Source organism: Jaculus jaculus, chromosome 2 (genome assembly GCF_020740685.1).
Source record: "Jaculus jaculus isolate mJacJac1 chromosome 2, mJacJac1.mat.Y.cur, whole genome shotgun sequence".
NCBI lineage: Eukaryota > Metazoa > Chordata > Mammalia > Rodentia > Dipodidae > Jaculus > Jaculus jaculus.
The window spans coordinates 149,652,063-149,670,853 of NC_059103.1; the positions used below are offsets into that span (position 1 = coordinate 149,652,063).

At 40.5% G+C, this 18,791-nt stretch overlaps 1 pseudogene; it reads right to left on the minus strand.

The window, feature by feature from the left end:
- Positions 1 to 10,323: 10,323 nt before the first annotated feature.
- LOC101606857 lies at positions 10,324 to 12,278 on the minus strand (annotated as a pseudogene).
- Positions 12,279 to 18,791: the final 6,513 nt, after the last annotated feature.

The following is an 18,791-nucleotide window of genomic DNA, read 5'->3' on the forward strand; positions in this document are numbered from 1 at the left end:
GTTTCTTTTTAATTGCATAAATCTCTTTACCAATTGCTGCTATTTTGTCTGAAACCACACTGTTCACCCAGTCTACAATTTTAATCATTTTTTTCCTAATTATTTCCACAAACTGTTCATTTTCATACATTTTTTTCTTGGAATTCTCCATGTAAACCTTACTGAATGCAGTGAGTACTAGCCATTAAGGCTTGAACTTGACTGTCTTGAAATTGTTTCTTTCAAACAATTTTACCCAATACATTTGAATTTGGCCTCCCTAAGATTTTCAGTACACATGCAGAATACATTTAGCTTTCTCTGCCAACGTGTGATATGAATGACCTCTATCCAAATTCTGTTAGAGTCCTTGTTCCCTCTGAAACCTCATGAGCACAGTTGCCACTGCCTTCGATTCTACCCACATTCTGGTTTTCCACATTCCTGCCAGATTGCACCATATGCTCTGTTCATAGTGTCCAGGACTTCTGTAGCCCGAAGCTCCCTATTCTTTTCCAGTCCTCATTTTCCAAAACCTTTCAAAGACCACATGGTCAACCACAGAAGAATCTCCTTTCTTGGACCATATTTCTGTATCAGTTACTTCTGGCATTGTTGTGATCAGACATTGGACAATAAACAATTTAAGAGAAGAATAATTTTTTTCATTGTGTGTGTAATTTGTGTGTACAGGTGTTAGTATGGGTACATGTACTCATTTATGAGGAGGGCAGAGAAAAATCTCAGGTGTCTTTCTTTAGGAATGTTGTCCACCTTTTATTGATACAGTGTCTCTCATTGGCCTAGGTTCACCAGGTAGGTTAGACAGGCTGGTCAGGAAGCCTCAATGATGTGCCTGTCTTTACCTCCCCAATGCTACGATTGTAAACATGCATCACCACACACATCTGGTTATTTTTTTTAAGTATTTTTTCTTTATTTATTTATTGAGAGTGAGAGAGAGAAAGAGGCAGAGGTGAGGGAAGAGAATGGTCAGGCCAGGGCCTCCAGCCACTGCAAACAAACTGCAGATGCATGTGCCACCTTGTGCATCTGGCTTTATGTGTGTATGAGGGAATCAAACTTGGGTCCTTTGGCTGTGCCAGCAAGGGCCTTAACAGCTAAGCCATTTCTCTAGCCCAATATCTAGGTATTTTTAACATGGAATTTGAGAAGCAACTCATCTTCATATTTTTATAAAAAATACTTTTTGACTAAGTTATTTCCCCTGCCTAAGAGGAAAGGTTTATTTTGACTCATAGTTTGAAGCTATATAGTCATGCTCACATCTCAGTGGAACAGGAAGCAAAGACTAGATGAATAGAACTGAGATATACAACAAGGCCCAATCTCAGTGACCCACATTTCCCACAAAGGATCAACCCTTCCATAATGGTTGCACAACATCCCAAAACAGTGCCACCATCTAGGGATCATATGTCCAAACATATGTGCCAATGGAGAACATTTCACACTTAAGACATATGACTTCCATTAATATAGTGTGCTTATGATCATTATGGGAAAGCATACAGGCAAAGGCATTTTATAAATTATACTCTTAGGAAAATATCATTACTCTATATTTTCATCTGATGTTGATTTTCAGAGATGATTTAGAATAATAAATCAAGCAGTCACATTGTTTTGTGGTTTACTCTTTTTTTCCCCAAAAAAATGGTTGAATTTTTTGTAAACTGCTTTTATCTTAAAGACAAAAGAAAAATGTACTTTGAACCCTATGTTCCAAAGAAAAGCAATAATAATGATATAAACACATAATAAATGTTTGCCTATAATGAATGTCCTTGGCTGCTGTATCTCTACAGCAGAATGGCAGAATGCCTACTTTTTTCTGCATAATATATACTTGGTAGAAAAATCTTTCACTCATTCTTCAATTTTAGGCAATCCAAAGAGGTATAGTAGTATAATTCTATAATATTAAAAATGAATTACAGTGAATGGCTCATTATGAATTCTCTATGATTAGTAATGTATGTGTTCTATGCATAGAATATCTTTATGGCATATTTTAGAGGTATGTTTGTTGTAGATACTACCAGAGACAATTTTTAGGTTTAGATTCTCTATAATGTATGTGGTATGATACATCCATATCTATAGATCTATATGCATATCCTATATGTACCATGTATGTATACATATTATATGGTCTGATATACATATGGCTACATTGCCTGAATAATTTGGGACAAAGATCTAGAGATACTATCAGCTCAGGCCCATGTGAGGCCTCATCCTCTGTAAGTAAAATTGGAATTGCACCAGCAATTCCTTTTTGCAGCTTGACTTCATTTTCCTTCAAAGCTTTAAAAATAAATAAAAACAAATAAATAATGATGCAGTGGGAAATAATAGGTGAGGGTGTCCAGGAATCCCAAACTTTTCCATGGCTTTGTCATTTATATGCTGTGTACCTGGGAGTGTGTTCCTTACAACCTCTCATTCTTCTTTGATATATAATCTGGAGAATGGTAGATTTAGACTTGAATATGATGTCTAGTTTTAATTGCTTTATTATGTATGATCAGATGATGTTGAAATCCTCACTACTATTCAGCTGAAATATTTATAACTTTAAGTTGCAAGATGCTCAGCAAAGATTAATTAATTAATATACAGCTTTAGGATTTCTTAATGGCTACCTCATTCGTATACATGAGCAAAAATCAGCTGCAAATTCCCTGTTTCTAGAGTTCAAATATTTTACACATGTGCTTTGTTTTCTTTTTGAGGAGAGGATTCATAGATTTTGTCAGATTTTCACTGCTGTGCACAGGCAAAATGATGTATATTTAAGTATTCAAATAGTCCAAATGCTAGTTTAATGTTAAGGGTATCCTGAATCCCTTTAATTAATTAATTTATTTTTACAAAACTTAAGTGTAGTTGTCATTGTCCTGAGCTCCAGATGACAATAATGTGCAAATATGAGGGCTTGATACTTCCAGGCTCCATCTTATCAATGCTAAAATTTATTATTAGCTAGTGGTTAGTGAGCATCTTTTATGTGCTAAACACTCTTCTAAACTGGTGGGAGTAAGTTTGAGGATAAGATTAGTGAAACTTCTGGCCAGTAGTCAATGAGGGCAATAATGATCACAATGAGATAAAAAATGAAATCAGGGTGTGGTGAAACATGCCTTTAATCCCAGCACTCAAGAGCATAGGTAGAAAGATCATCATGAGTTCGAGCCCACCGTGACACTACATAGTGAATTCCAGGTCAACCTGGGCTAGACTAGCAAGACTCTTATCTTAAAAAAAAAATTAAAAAAAAAACCCACAAAAGAAAAACCACCAAAACATAAGGTAGGGCCTATTTGTCCAGAATAAAGGAAGAAAATTATATAAATGACAACTACATAATTTTCAGAATTTTTTCTATTGTGAAAAAACATTTTGCCCACTATGGAAAATATATTTTTAACAATGGATTTGGAAGGAAAGAAGACATTTAAGAAACCAATGTAATGGCTAAATACTTTTCTTAGACTACCTAGCTAGGAAGATGTTGTCATAGTATATTGTTACATCAAATCTGTGTTTCAGGAAGAGTAAATTAAAGATTTATGCTTAAAGAATAATAAATTTCAGCTCTGAATTAGAAAGGAAAAGTTCCCCCCTTTTATACACAAAGTAGCATAATATGAAAGCAGGTTTGTTTGACTTAGATTTCCAGCTTTCCTAGCTGCTTCTACCATGGTTATGTAACTGGTTTTGTCAGCAGTAATTACAGCAAGGCTTTCATTTCAAAAGCAACTGACAGTGTTCAGCAGTGCTGATAAAATTCAGTCTTACACTGAATTAGAATTTGTAAAATTTATGTCCACCATCATTTAGCTTGACAGATTCTCAATACCGAAGATGCTTTGTTGAGATCATCGGTGCAATTAACAAATGTAATTTTTTATACTGTATGATGAAATACATCAATATTTGGAAGATTTCCATTACCAAGTGGATGAACTTTTCAAAATTATTAATGCATGATATTACAAACTCACACATGGATAAAAGATAGCTTCAAACAGAACAATTCATTTTAAGGCAGCAATACAAAAGTTAAATGATATGGACTCAATTTTCACATTGCAATAAACTATTAAGAAATTAGTACAGGTACTGGAGAGATGGCTTAGTGGTTAAGGCACTTGTTTGCAAAGCCTAATGACATGAGTTCAATTCCCCAGTACCCATATAAAGCCAGATAAACAATGGGGTGCATGCATCTGAAGTTTATTTGCAGCAGGTGGAGGTCCTAGTGCATTCATTCTGTCAGTCTCTCTTTTCTGGGTCACTCTCTGCTCATAAATAAATGCATAAATATTTAAAAATAGAAAAAATAGTACATGTTCCTATAAGTTTATTTAATATAAAAGAAGAGCCTCTAGTTGCACTAAGATCTATGAAGATATTTCTACTATCTCCAACCTCATATCTTTAAGAGGGCTTTCTTAGTGCATTTATTATTATTATTATTATTATTATTATTATTATTATTATTATTTATTTTATTAATTAGTTTTGTATCTGTGAATACAGTCAAGTTGGTACAATTGTTAGCCTCTTCCCTATACTCCCCTACTCCCTGACCCCTCCTTTCTATGGTATATGAGTCATGTATTGTGGAGTTGGCCCACATTTATGGGTAGGAGGAAATACCTCTATGTATTATGACCCAACATGTGGGTCTGACATTCTTCCCACGCCCTCTTCCCCCAAATTTCCTTGAGCCATGTTGGGTTCATTTTAGGTCTGCTGCAGTTATGTGGTGTTGGGAGCCTCTGTGTCTCTGCCTATCTGATTTGGTAGGAGTTGATTGCTCTCTGTGCTGATCTCCTTCACCCTTGTGCTGGTACCCAGTTCACCAAGAAAACAGCACCCTTGCTTGTTTCACCAATTATTCTTACTTTCAGCTGGGGTCCTTTTGAGGTATGATGGGGTGGTTCTCTCCTTAGGATCTATGTCTATATGAAACAGAAAAGTTAGCACCAGATAAATGGGATAACCCTTATTTTTAAGAGAGAATTTAATAGGTATAGGCCCTCTTGTAACCCACGATTGGTGGGAGCTTGATAATGGATAGCAGGCTCGTTTTTGTACATGGTTCTGACTTGTTTCCAAGCTCCAGCTATGAGTTATGTTCCACTGAGCAGATCAGTTAGCCAAATCAAGAGCAGTTGGTTTCCCACCATGGCTGTACACCACTATTGCACTTGTGTAAGCTTCACATCAGGTGATTTTCTGCTAAGTAAGGACCTTGAGTTGCTTAGACAGATAATGGTCATCTTCCCCCAGTCACCCATGTAGCACCTTCTGGCAGTAGAGGTGCTGATTGTCTGGGGACTGACTCTTATAGCTTCCAGCCATGTCACTCCATGTTACATGTCAACCACAGATGGTGTCTTCAGCAGTAGGGTCTTACCACTAACCTTTGGTACCCACCCATCAAGTGTTCTGACAGAAATCTGTCTTTCTTTTCGGAAACCTTGTAGGTTTCTCTGACCAAAGCTCATTGTGGGCCTGGAGAGATTGCTTAGTAGTTAAGCGCTTGCCTGTGAAGCCTAAGGACCCCAGTTCAAGGCTCGATTCTCCAGGACCCACATTAGCCTGATGGACAAGGGGGCACATGAGTCTGAAGTTCGTTTGCAGTGGCTGGAAGCCCTGGCTCAGCCATTCTCTCTCTCTCTCTCTCTCTCTCTCTCTCTCTCTCTCTCTCTCTCTGTCTGTCTCTCTCTCTCTATCTATATCATCTATCTATCTATCTATCTATCTATCTATCTATCTATCTACCTATCTGTCTCTTTCTGTCTCTGTCACTCTCAAATAAACAAAAATGAGCCAAAAAGTTTAATAAAAAACGTTCATTGTGGATGATAGTCACCTGCTGGTACTGGGAGTTATAGGTCAGTACCCACTAAGAGAAGGAAGAAAAGGATAAGTAATATAAAAGAGTTACAGAGAAAAGGGAGAGAGAGAGAGACAGAGACAGAGACAGAGACAGGGAGAGGGAGAGAGGGGGGGAGGGAGGGAGAAGCTGTAGGAGATTAAGGTCAGTCTTCATCATAACCTCTCCAATGGCTGATGGCTCAGGTGTTCCCTCTAAGGGCCTGGTGAAGTTTCAGCCATTTGGTCTGCCTTTTAGGATGTAGAATTTTATGGTACCATTGCTGTTTGGGTCCAGATTTGTGTCCCCCACCCCCTCTTTTCTCCTCCCCTCCCTCCCCACCCTCCCTATTATCTTGTCTTCCAGATGCCTGCTGGCATTTTAACCCACAGCCAATCTTGAAATGGTCAATGCAAGTCAAAAGTATTAGTTACTTTTCTCATACCTATAATAAAAGTTATGACACAAGAAGCTTAAGGAAGTAAGCGTTTATTATGGTTTGTGACTTAAAGATTCAGCCCATCATTGAAGGATGGTAGAAGGAGCATAAGATAGCTAGTCACATTGCTGCAGTCAGAAACAGTGAACAATGAATACTGGTTGCTCAGTTCACTTTCTTCTTTTTATTCAGTACATATCCCAGGCCCTGGAAATGTGTTACCCACTGTGGTGGTTTGAATGGATGTCCCTCAATAAATTCAGGAGTTTTATTCAAGCTTGTAACTTAGAGGTATGAGGTCTTACTGGGGGCTGATCTGAAGTCCAGCCTAAGATATGCAAAATGCCTGAGTTCTGCTTGCGGTCCCTGGAGTGTGCATGCTTGTGCTGGTGGTGCTTGCTTTTCTCTCTGTGTGTGGACCAGTGAAAGCAGGCCAGCTTCTTCTGTTATGGAATTTCCCCTGTACCTTTATGCTTCAATAAATTCCCTTCCTTTCATAACTGAGTCTGGTCTGGAGGTTCAACGCAGCAACATGAATTGACTGCAACACCCACATTCAGAATGGGTTTTCCTTTTTTTTTTTTTTTTTTTTTTTTTGGTTTTTTGAGGTAGGGTCTCACTCTAGTCCAGGCTGACCTGGAATTCACTATGGAGTCTCAGGGTGGCCTCGAACTCATGGCAATCCTCCTACCTCTGCCTCCCGAGTGCTGGGATTAAAGGCGTGGGCCACCACGCCCGGCCGTCCTTGTGGATTCTTAATTCAGTTAAGCTGACAGATAAAATTAGCCATCACAGCACATATCAAAAGCTAGAGTTTTATATGGATTTTGTATGTTAAGATTTATATTAAAGAGATTTGCAAACATAAAACAATAGCTATTTTTTTCACTAAGTTGTTTTGTTTGGAAAATTTTCTCAAGACTAGTATTGTATCAATGTATGGTAATATGTAATTGGCCTATAATTTGTATTTTAAATTATTAATCAATGTTTATTTAAAAACTATTTTTGAAGTTTATTTCTATTATGGCATACACCATAATTGTAATCCTCATAAAGGAAGATATTTTTTGTTATTCAATATTTAAATAGCCCAGTCTAGGCACTAAGTAGGCCACCTTGGACACAGGTTACTACACCCCCTCAGAGCCATGTGCATTCAGTCCTACAGATATAACCCTGACCCACCCAAACTTGGATGGTGATTGAACCTATTTGGAACTGACCTCACTTATGGTCTGCCTACCTGCATCACTCATAATAGGAGCATCTGAACTGGCTACACTCCCAGCCTACTCAAGCATGGATACTTTATAGGCAAGAAGGAGGCTGCTCAGCTTTCAGTGTGCCTAGTCCAAACCTGTGGATAGACCTCACAGCACATTCACACCAAGATGAAGGTGAATCAGGACACTCAACACAGGCTCCACTAGAGCTACTGATTCTTTATTCTCAGCACTACAAAAGGACAATCTACAAATGGGCAAACCCAAATGCGAAAAAAGTTACTACAAGAAACAAAGGCAAGGTACAGCCACCAAGAATGCCTAGTCCCATAATGGAAGCCTCCAATGAAAATTACTCAGAAGAAACTTTGAATAACTTCAAAATTCAATGACTGTGAGAATATTCAGCAAACCCAATAAGGCCATAAGACAATAAGAAAGTCAAACTAAGAAATGAAAATTGATTTCACTCAAGAGATGGAGATGCTGAAAAAAAAAAAAAACTTAACAGAAACAAACAAACAAAAAAAAACCCCACACATTTAAAAGCTTAAGCAATAGAATAGATCATATGGAGAACTGACTATCAGGACCTGAGTACAAGACAGTGGAAAGAGAATGGGTGCTAAAAATCAATGACAAGTCAGAAAAAAAATGTATGAACAAAACAGGAGGGAGATGTGGGGCACTTTAAAAAGTCCAAAGAATTGAATCAAGAGCATATAAGAAGAAGAAAAACTACAAGCCAAAGACAAGGAGAATATCTATAATGAAATTATAGGACAAACTTTTCTGAATCTTTTTAAAGATATTTTATTATTTATTTGAGAGAGAGGAAGAGGCAAAGGGAGGTAGAAAGAGAATGGGCATGCCAGGGCATCCAGCCACCGCAAACCATCTCCAGACACATGTGCCACCTTGTGCATCTGGCTTCATGGGTCCTGGGGAATTGAACCTGGGTCCTTTGGCTTTGCAGGCAAGTGCCTTAACTGTTAAGCCATCTCTCCAGCCCCAGGGTCCTAATAAAAAGACTAACAATGAGGGGAAGGTAAAATTTTATTTGGAAAAAATGTTACCCAGTTCTGTATGCTGCAGAATGCAATTCAAATAACTAAACCCCCACTTCATTTCTAAAACAGGAACAAAAAAGAAAAGCTCTGGCCCTCTGCCATCTTTTTCAGTTTGAACCTGCATTTCCTGGCAGAGGAAACAGAGATAGGAACAAACAGGACATTATCTTGAGACCATCTCCGGAAATGCCTAGAAAGAGACACAGTGAATGGTGGGGTTGTGGACAGACAGGCCTGGGGCTCAGACAGACCCATGTCCAGTACCCAGAAAACAACTACAATAGACACACAGGAAAGAAGTGATCCAGAAACTGGTCAAGGAAAGCTTACAACCAGCCACACAGTAGCAGTGTTCAAAGCTGGGTCTTTGGCATTCAAATAAATGAAAGAACACTAACTCTGGCCCTCCATCCCTAACTGTAGTCTCTTGGCCCTCCTCCCTGTGGAGATGGAACAGGACAATAGCCACTGTAAATTAGAAGTGTGGGGAGGAGCTGGCCCAAGGACACCCTAGGCCACACCCCAACAATTAGAGTAAGGCATGCAGGTGGCACACAGTGTGTGCTAGAGGGGACCCTGAGTGGCTAGAAGACCCCATGTTTAGGGACGGAGAGCAGAGGCTCTAAGGACTGAGGGTTTGCTGGACAAAGCAACTCCTCAAATACAGCCACTCATGCTGCCCAAAGCTAGCCTTTTGTTGAGATGGTTTGACCTGAGCTAGTAGTAGGCTTCTGTAGAGAGAAAACTCAAAGGACCAGGTAGGAGACAAGAAGTAAAAGTAGTGTGAGGAAAGGAATGGAAAACTGCTTTTTAGGTGTGCAGAACAAATAAAAGTAAGCCCCTCAGGGCTTGAGTCCTGCCTAAGGCAGCTACAGAGCCTCCAGCTCTTTCCTACAGGAATGCCAACTCTAGTCCAGTTCTGCAGAGTCCAGTCAGAGACAAGAGTTTCCTGAAGGTTTCTTCTCTCCATCCTTAAAATGTTTTAAATTTCATACCACTATCCCACCTACTGAACTCCACACAAGGCTTTAATTTCTGCCTCCCTCAGGGCACTCTGGAGCAAAGAATGTGTCCTACCAAAATTACCCAGGCCTATGGGGAGCTCTGAGGTATAGTATATAGTGCATGCCCTGATTTGATGGTCCAGGCTGTGGGTCACAAACTCCCTAAGCCCAGATAACAAGTGTGTTTTGACTAATGAAACCCAATGTAAATGGTGACAAGGACAAATAAACACACCTGCTGGCTTTTGAGCCATGTTTTCAACCTGCACCTAGCCCAGTGTTATCCCAAGAGGATACATGCATTCCTGGCAAGAGGACTTGGCCAACAGGTCATGAAAGGTATGAGGTAAGTCAGAAGGTGCCACCAAGAAATGGTCTGAAAGCAAATACCAATGAGATCAATAGCTCCAGCAACCCTGGTCATTAAAAATCAAGAGGAGTGCTGGGTACATGGAAGGGAGAAACCTTTCCGCCTCTCCCAGGGCCACCAAGCATGTGGCACAGGATTAGGAAGAGGCTGGGGTGTAGCAGGGACCATAGGCAGAGCACATGGATAGGCTTGGAGAAAGTCTAACCACAGGCAGGAAAGAACAAGGGAAAGGGATGTAAGTTTCCACAGCACAGGGCATTTGCACAGTCATCAATCCAGTGAGCTCTTCCAGAAGAGAGGCCCCTCTTCCCTTGGGAGTCATCATGGGGCAGTAACTTCCATGCCAAAGCTGGCTAACAGGCAGAGATGGTCTGAAGAGTAGAAGGGATTGGGTAAGCCGTTGGCAGCCCAGAGAATCTCTTTGGAGAGGAGGGAGAGGTGGCCCAAGAGCTTGAGTTCCATGTCGATCCAACCTGTGATCAGCTCTGTTCTCATTCCCACAGGACTCAGCTGAAAAGACGATGTAATCCCCTGTCATCCAAAGACCTAAGGGCATTATGGTGACCTCTGGGCGGCCATGCTGGGGCAGGAAGTGTGTATACACTGAGGCCAGGTGGAGACAGTGCTGGATAGTGCCTATAGGTCTGGGGAAGACAGGCTCAAGTTCAGATGTGTCTTCCTCAAGAACACACTCGGCCCAATTAGCAAGTCTATCTGGCTTAGAGTCTGTCACTCCTTCCATGAGAACCAATCCTACTGGTTGCTGACAAGCGATGCTGCAAAATTGGAAATGTAACAGGAAATCTCGGCCGTACTTTCGTCTCTCTAATCTCTTAGGATGACAGGATGGGGCATACTGACAACTGTCAGTGATGCCCAAGGAGCTGGGCCACAGTGGGGCCTGCAGCTTCCTCTGCTAAAGCTGATGGGAGCAGTCTTCCTGTCCAGACACCTTCCAGTCTGGCATCCCATCATACTGGAGCTTTCCATCGCTGATGGAGTTGTAGAGAGGTGAGTCAGGCATGGAATTCAGGTCCCCACACAAGATGATAGGGCAGTGGCTCCCATCTGACAACCTGGCCACTTTATCTACCTCAGCCAGGAGAATTGCCATTTGGGCCAGCTTGACATCACCCTGGCATGGGTTGTACAGGACATGAGTATTTGCCACACACAGTGGAGCCACTGAGACTTGCCCCAGGCCTTCTGGAACTGGTGGCTGCAGCAACAACACTAAGCCCACATTGTCCCTGTTGAGGAGCGCCAAGCCTGGCCGGAAGTAATCCACTGGGCTGGCACAAAGCAGACAGAGTCTGGTGGGCTTGTAGCAGACAGCACAGCCATCCGTTTTACAACCAGTCCTCCTCTTGTAAAACACGTAAAGCCCATCATCCGCAGAGAGGGCTCCAGCTGCTCCCAGTAATGGTCTTCCTGGACTTCCTGGAGACACTGGATATCAGGGTCCCAGTGCTGGAAATCCTGAATGAGTTTGGCAAAGCGATAGTTCCAGTTGAGGATGTCCGGATGGCAATGCAGATAGAGCTCGGAGCTCTGCTGCATCAGATCCTGAGCCGGGATGTAAGACATCAGAGTAAACTGGAACTGAGGGCCATCCCCTGCCTCCAGGCCTTGAGCATCTGGCTGGATGGAGAAATCCTCCCATTCTCGCCACAAGATTTCTTAATAGGGTATTTCCACTGGGGGAGGCTGCTTAAGGCCTTCAAAGGGTCTCATGGGAGTTTGTGAGGCACGGGCTCCAGTGCCATGTTCCAGGGCACCACTGCAGGATCCGCTTCCCACTGCTGTGCAGCCATTGTGCTCAATGGAAGAACAGCACAGGGTGCATACTGGGACTCTGTCTGTATAGGATCAGCTGCCCACAAGGGGCCCTCAACCTCTGACTGTGGTTCCTCCCCTAGAACCTCAGGGAAAGGCTGGTCCAGGTTCTCTGCTGCCCGCAGGGCAGTCAGATGCCTGCTGGACCACTTGTCATCTGAAGCAACATCCTGTTCTCCAGAATTATCCATCAGGAGTGCCAGGCTGCTCTTGGCTAATCCCTTTTCTGCAAGGGGACCCTCACTCACAGTGGAGGGCACCTGATTGGACCCTTCTCGCCACTGCTGCAGCACACGCTCCTCTTGGTCAGGGCCCCGAGGGGCCATGGCAAAGTTACCCTCTATCTGGGGGGACGGGCTCTTTGCCAGAAGGGCATTTTTTAAAATATCTGAGAGGGTGCGGAAGAGAAATTTTCTGAATCTTATGAAAGAGTAGCCCATCTAAGTACAGCACTGTGATACACGCCAAATAGACAAGACCAGAGGAAAAAAATTCCCCATCTCACATTACACTTAAAATTGTAAACATAGAAAACCGAAAAAGTATTGAAAGCTGGAAAATAAAAAGAGCTCATCACTTACAAAGGTAAGCCCATCAGAATTATATCCTATTTTTCAGTGGAAACTCTAAAAGCCAGGTGAGTTTGGAATGAAGTATTTCAAATTTTGAAAGAATGTGCCTGCAATCTCAAATTACCCAGCAAAATTGTATCATGTAATAGAAGATGAAAGAGAAAGTTTCCATGACAAAAGACTGCTGTATGCACATATAAGAACTAAGCTAGTCCTACACAGAATACTAGATGGAGTACTTCACAAAGAGAAAAGTAAATATATTCAAGAGGCGATATGAGGGAAAAAGCTATAATCAAATCTAGAATAGATGTGAAATCAAATGGAAGATCAAGAAAACACCGTAGTCTTCAACTTGAAAACAATTAAGTGACACTTCTCAATTATTACCCCAAATATTAATGGACTTGACTTTCCAATCAAATAACACAGGCTAGCAGTTTGGGTAAAAAAAAACAACAACAACAAAAAAAAAAAAAAAATGAGCAATCCATATGCTGTCTTCAAGAAACCCAACTTAAAAGTAAAAAGATAGATACCATCTTAGGGTAAAATATGTGAAAAGATAATACAAACAAATTGAAATAGGAAGAAAATAAGTGTGGGGCTAGTCTGACAAAACAGAGTATAAATAAAAGGCAATCTAACAGATAAAGAAAGCTACTTTATACGTATCAAGGGCACAATTTAACCAGAGGATATTATAATCATAAACATGTATGTACTAAACACAGGAACACCAAATTTTGTAAAGCAAAATCTACTAGACATTAAATAAAAAATGAATGTAAACACAATAATAGTGGGTGACTTTGATCTAAACAGAAAATGAATAAGAAATGGCAATAAACAACAGCATAGATCAAATAGACTTACCAGACATCTGCAGAGTGTTCCATACAAGCTCTAAAGAATACATCTGCCTCTCAGCAATTGTGGTGTGGACTATTCTCTAATTTAGACCAGATATTAGGATATAAAACAAGTCTCCACAAAGTTGGGAAAATTTATATACCTCCTTTTATTATATCTGACCACAAAATGCAATAAAGCTAGAAACCAACAACAAGAGAAAGAACAGAAAAACACATTCTTGGACATTGAACAACACACTATTGAAAAATGAATGGTTGCTGGGCATGGTGGCGCACGCCTTTAATCCCAGCACTCGGGAGGCAGAGGTAGGAGGATTGCCGTGAGTTCGAGGCCACACTGAGACTCCATAGTGAATTCCAGGTCAGCCTGGGCTAGAGTGAGACCCTACCTCGAAAAACAAAAAAAAAAAAAAAAAAAAAGAAAGAAAGAAAGAAAGAAAGAAAGAAAGATGAATGGTTAATTGATGAAATCAAGAAGGTGGCTGGAGAGATGTTTTAACTGATAAGGTGCTTACCTACAAAGCCTAAAGCCCAGGTTCAATTCCCCTGTATTGACATTACTCAGATGCACAAGGTGATGCACGCATCAGAAATTTGTTTACAGTGGCTAATGGTCCAAATGTGCCCATGCTTGCTCTCTCTCTCTCTCCCCCCATCTCTCTCTCAAATAAATAAATAACATAAATATAAACAAATTAAAGAAATATCATTGATTAGAGGATTCTCTCTCTCTCTCTTTCGTTTTTGTTTTTCAAGGTAGGGTTTCCCTACAGTCCAGACGGACCTGGAATTCACTATGTAATCTCAGGGTGGCCTCGAACTCACATCAGTCCTTCTACTTCTGCCTTCTGAGTGCTGGAATTAAAGGCGTGCACCACCACACCCAGCATCTCTCTTTTTCTTTTGAGCAATTTGGACAGTGGTTTATCAGTCTTGTTTATTTCAAAGAACTTGTGTTATATTTTATCAATTTTAAAAATTATTTCCTTTAATCAAGCACCCCACTCAAAAATAGGGCAGGGAATCAAACAGAGAATTCTTAAAGACGAAATACAAATCCCATTAACACCTAAAGACATATTCAGCATCTCTACTCATCAGGGAAGTGCAAATTAAAACTACCATGAGATTCCATCTCACTCCAGTCAGAATGGCAACCATCAAAAAACCAAATGAGGGCTGGAAAGATGGTTTAGTGGTTAAGGTGCTTGACTGCAATGTCAAATGACCTGGGTTTAATTCCCAAGTACCCACATAAGTCCAGATGCACATAGTTGCACATGAATGTGTAGTTCAGTTGCAGCCATTAGACACCTTGGTGTGCCCATACTCTCTCTCCTTGAAAATAAGTAAGTACAATATTTTTAAAAATCAAATGGCAGCACATGAAAAAGAAGATGTTACAATAGTTACAAATGAAATTGAGTGATTCATTAGGACATAGTTAAAAAACATATATTCTATAAAATTGGGAAATATGGGATAAATTGATAAATTTCTTGGCTAATTTTGCCTACCCAAGCTAAACCCAATATAGGTAAATTAGATTTCTTGGATTAGATTTTCTATAATGAAAACATTAAAACATTGAAGAAATAAATTGAGGAAGATGTGAGAAGACATGAAGATCAGCCATGCTCATGAATTAGAAGAATCAATGTCATAAAAGTGGCAAATTTACCAAAAGCAAAAATTCCAATAAAAAATCCTTCACCATCTTTTGCAGCAATAGAAAAAAATTCTCAAAATTTATATGGATGCACAAAAGGCTTTGAATATCCTTGGCAAAAGGAATAGTACTAGTAGTATCGTCATATCTGATTTCAAGATATACTACAAAGCCATGGTGATAAAAATAAGCATGGTATTGATGCAAAAACAGACGCCTAAATCAATGGAATAGAAAAGACGATCCAAGTATAAATTTGAGTAGCTACAGCAACCTGATCTTTAACAAAGAAACTGAAAATATATGCTGGAGGAAAAGCAGTATTTTCAACAGACAATGCTGGAGAAACAAGATAACTACATGTGGAAAATGAATCTCTACTCTCTGTTCTCACCCTGCACAAAAATAAAGAATAAACTTAAGATGAATCAAGAACCTCAATACAACAACTGAGACACTAAAATGACTAGACCAAAAATATAGGGAGAACACTTGAAGATGTAACTTGAGAAAGACTTTCTTCATAAGCCTCCAGTAGCCCAGAGAATCAGACACACCCACTCCACCACTGAGACTTCATGAAACTAGAAATGCAGTTGTACAGATAACAACACCATCAACAGAATCAATAGACAACCTACAGAATGGCAGAAAATTTTTGTCAGCTGTACATCTAATAGATTTAATTTAATATGTATACTATACAAAGAACCCAAAAAACTAAGGTATAAATATTAAATAACCCCACTCAAAATGGGGTAGAGAACTATAGTAGACAGCCCCACAATGCTGGGATCAACCTCACACCAAACACAGCTTACACAGAGGAAGTTCCATCAATGGCAGCAGAAGCTGCCTCCCATTCATGAAGCAGATAAAGGCACCATCACCAGCCAGCAAACACTAGAAAGCAGCAGTCTCCAATTGGTAGGAAGCAGGACCCCACCTGAGTTCACACTGCTCTCCACACACATTTGGACTGGAATCAGATATTCCCCAAAACATACCTTTGGGCTGGATCCCAGGATCTAATCCCAGAGAAACCTCCTCCAACCAGGTAGTCAGTGACCCAAGTTACAAGTTTAATAAAAGACCCAAATCTATGGGGACATCCATTTACATTCAAACCACCATAGGAACTGAACAGAGTGTTCATAGGAAGAAATATAAATGGCCATAATCATTTTAAAAGATTTTCAATGCCTCTATCTATCACAAAAATGCAAATTATCACTACTTTGAAATTTCATCTCACTGCTGTCAGAATGGTTATCATCAAAAACTCAAAGGATAAGAAATGCTGACAAAGTTTTAGGGAAACAGAAACCCTCATCTACTGTTGGTAGAAGTGCAAACTTGTACAGCAGTTATAGAAATCAGTAAGAGATTTATCAAAAACTAAATATAGCCAGGCATGGTGGTACACACTTTTAATGCCAACACTCAGAAGGTTGAGGTAGGTGGATCACTGTGATTTCAAGGCCAATCTGAGACTACGTAGTGAACTTCTGGTCAAGCTAGACTCCAGCAAGAACTTACCTAGAAAAACAAACAAACAAAACATCTAAAAATAGACCTATCATCTGATCCAGCTATTGTACTCCTGAGCAAATGCCCTAAAGACTTTACTCTTTTTATTTTTTTATTAGTTTTGTACTCAGTAAATACAGATAAGTTGGTACCATTGTTAACCTCCTCTCTGTCCTCCCCCCTCCATAGTTACACACTTTGTTTGTGTATATGGTTCGTGCATGGTAGGGTTAGCCCTCAGTTATGGGTAGGAGGAAATGTCTCTGTGTATCATGACCCAACATGTGGCTGTGACATTCTTCCCACCCCCTCTCCCACAATTTTCCCTGAGCCATGTTGGGTTCATTTTAGGTCTGCTTCAGTGATGAGGTCTTGGGAGTCTCTGTGTCTCTGGATATCTGGTTTGGTAGGAGTTGATTGTTCTCTGTGTTGATCTCCTTCACTCTTGTGCTGATACCAGGTTCACCAAGACAACAACACTCTTGCTTGTTTCCCCAATTATTCTTAGTTTCAGCTGGGACCCTTTTAAGGTATGATGGGATGGTTCTTTCCTTAGGATCTGTGACTATCTGAGAAAGAGAAGCAGATTCTCTAATGGATAGTAAAGTTAGCACCAGATAAATGGGATAACCTTTATTTTTTAAAGAGAATTTAATAGGTGTAGGCTCCCTTGTAGCCCACAATTGGTGGTAGCTTGATGATGGAGAGCAGGCTCATTTTTGGATATGGTTCTGACTTGTTTCCCAGCTCCAGCTATGGGTTCCATTTCACTGAACAGATCAGTTAGCCAATTCAAGAGCAGTTGGTTTCACACCATGGCTGTGCGCCATTATTAAACTTGTGTGAGCATCACCACAGGTTGTTTGCTGCTAAGTAGGTTAGACCATGAGTTGCTTGGACAGATATTGGCCATTATCCCCCAGTCACTCATGTAGCACCTTCTGGGACTAGACACACTGTCTGGGTACTACAAAGATATTCACTCAGCTATGCTTGTTGTTGCTCATTCACAGTATCTAGGAAATAAAATCAGCCCTGATTCCCATTAACTGAGGAGTAGATAATGAATTCATGGTACAAAGATAGAATTTTATTCAGAAGTAAGAAAAAATAAAATTATGAAATTTGCAGAAAAAATGGATAGGCTTGGAAAAAATATATGCTAGTTGAGGTTACCCAGGATCAAAAAGACAAATGCCACATGTTTTCTCTCATGAACTCGGCTACTAATATGAAATAATTTTACTTGATTATAGGTTATTTTAAGCACCAGTACCACTGGTTAGATAGTGAGAATGAGGATTGCACTAAAGGGAATCAGGAAGAAATTAGAAGAAGATAGTAGCAAAGCAAGGGGAAGGACATAATCCAAGGGTAGAAGGGTCTGGGATGAATAGAGGTGAAGAAGGGGGAGAAGATACACAAGACTAATGATGGCAAGGATAAGTACCATAGAAACCTTCCTTTTGGTCAGATAATTAGAGGATATAAATCTCTAAATAATGGAGAGAAAGTGTGTGTGGGGGGGGAGGGGGTTAGACAGAAGCACCCTGCAAGGGTCAAGAAAGCTTTACACTATAACCATGGGCTATTTCTGATAAATCTCACTGTCAGACTTGGATTAACCCCACAGTGAGCTGTTGATCAGGGCGGTTCCTAAGGCCCCCAAAACAATGCAGGCCATTGCCAAAGCACTTGGTCACCTACCAGATTTAAATGGTAAGACCCTATTCCTAAAGACACCATAGGCTATGGCTGCAGGGCATTGAGAGATGATGCTGGAACTGAGATGGAAGCCAGTTCCCTACCAGCTAGTTCTCATGGCACTTGGAAAGTATTATGTCAGCTCCTGGGGGATAATGTTCACCCACAGCATAAACAAGCAGTGGATCCTTCAAGCTACAATATCAACCAGCCTGACAAGTTATACACACTGGTACAACAGTACCACACATGGTATATGGCTAACCATCTGCTCTGCGATTGCAGTTAAGACCTGCACAGTGGGAGGGAATTCATGCTATGTACTGAGAACCAAGTCAGAAGCCTATGGCTTAGAAGGTGATAGACCCTAGAGAGGAACTTCCATTGTTCTCTAGCTGAAAGGAGAGGTTATGGCTGTCCAAAATTCTCCAAATGTCTATGTTTATCCCTTTGATCCATGTTGCTGTTTCTTTTGGTTAGAGAAGCTGCTTTTTACTGATGGCAGTGAATATTGTGGTGACCCTGGACTCATCAATATGACAAGAACAGAAACCTGATTGCTTCAAGAGATGAGTCATCTTGATCACGTCTGCCAGAGCCCAG